The following is a 1,522-nucleotide window of genomic DNA, read 5'->3' as shown; positions in this document are numbered from 1 at the left end:
TTGGTAATATGAAAGATGTTGTAGATTTGTAGTACACCACCATGGTGAGACTTTTTGCAAACTCTTAAAAGTTGGATTAGTCAGTGAAGGTTTTAGGTAGTTGCATTGAGGTAGAGGATCTTCTTTTGAAGATGGAGAGTTAGCACAACATTTTGACCTCTACAAAGAATTATTGGAAGACCACTTGGTCTCATCTCAAGTCTGTTCACAAGGGCATTATTCCCCTAGCTATGCAAAATCCTTAGTTTTGCTAGTAAGACAATTTTTGTTCTTTAACATGCATATGCTAATGAGTAGAAGGCTGGTGAAATACACTTTCGGTTTTCAATTTTTTTCATACCCTAAGGGGGAGTTGTATGCAATCATTGAGATTATGCTATGAAGATGCCCTTTGTCCTTGATGTTAAAGGGGGAGGGGATTTATTGAGGATTGGTATGATAATAGTATGGAGTTGACACAAGTGTTTCCATCAATGACAAAGGGAGATATTATTGCAAATATGAGTTTGTATTGTCATTGATGTCAAACGCGTTGTCATTGATGGTAAATTTGGTCGAAAAGGTTGAGTAGTTGTGTTCTAAAGTATTGTATTATCAAGGATAGTATTACAGTATCAGAGGATTGGTTATGAGTTCATGCAGATGTGGGAGATTGATTCCTACGGTATTTCTAATTGTCTTATGAATTTTCTATAAATTTGGAGGTGTATTTTGTGGTCCACAATTGAAGATGGCTAAAGGTGATTGTTTTGATGAACAGTCTATCAGACTATGTATAGTATTATGGTCCACATTGTGGTGCATTGCTTCATCATTGCTTGCAATTGTAATATGATGTCGGTGGATGTAAATGCTTGACACATCTTAGTTTTTATGTTCTCATTTGATCTATAGTTGAAGTTGTGATGGTCTAAGCATTGACTTGTACAGGGACAATGTGATAGTATGCAAGAATGCGTTGTATTCCTCCACCATCAGTTGTTTTGTTGTTATGTGAGATGTGAAGTTGTGTATGTTGTATCTTGTGAGTGTGAAGGTTCGCAAGTGCAATTGAGTAGCAATGAAGTCAGTTTCAAGTGTGTAATGATAGTGAACTATAATCAACATTTCAAAGGATGTGTTTCTCCAAAGTTCAACTATTTTGATTAATTGTATTCAATCTATTGTATCTTTCCCAGAAGAAGCTATCTTTAGTATTTGCAAGTCCATTATATCTTGCCCTAAGGTTGTGCACCTTAGTCTTCAATAGATTTTTTCTAAGATCCCTATATAGAGTGCCCAACTCCATATAAAGAGAAATGCATGGGAGTGATTCAATCTATTGCTTAGAGTTTTGGGAGGACAAAACTCAATGCATGTGATACAAGCACCTTTTGTACAAAATGCATTCTATACAATTTAATTTTGTACCGATTGCTTGAATTAATTTAAGTGATTTCACTATTTCCTTTTGCAAATACATAGAATTCATACTTTGGTTTCATACAAAATAGATGACATGGATGAGTATACTTTACTTTGA

Source organism: Cryptomeria japonica, chromosome 3, assembly GCF_030272615.1.
Source record: "Cryptomeria japonica chromosome 3, Sugi_1.0, whole genome shotgun sequence".
Classification (NCBI taxonomy): Eukaryota; Viridiplantae; Streptophyta; class Pinopsida; order Cupressales; family Cupressaceae; genus Cryptomeria; species Cryptomeria japonica.
The sequence above is the reverse complement of the archived record's forward strand: the minus strand, read 5'-3'. Positions refer to the sequence as shown.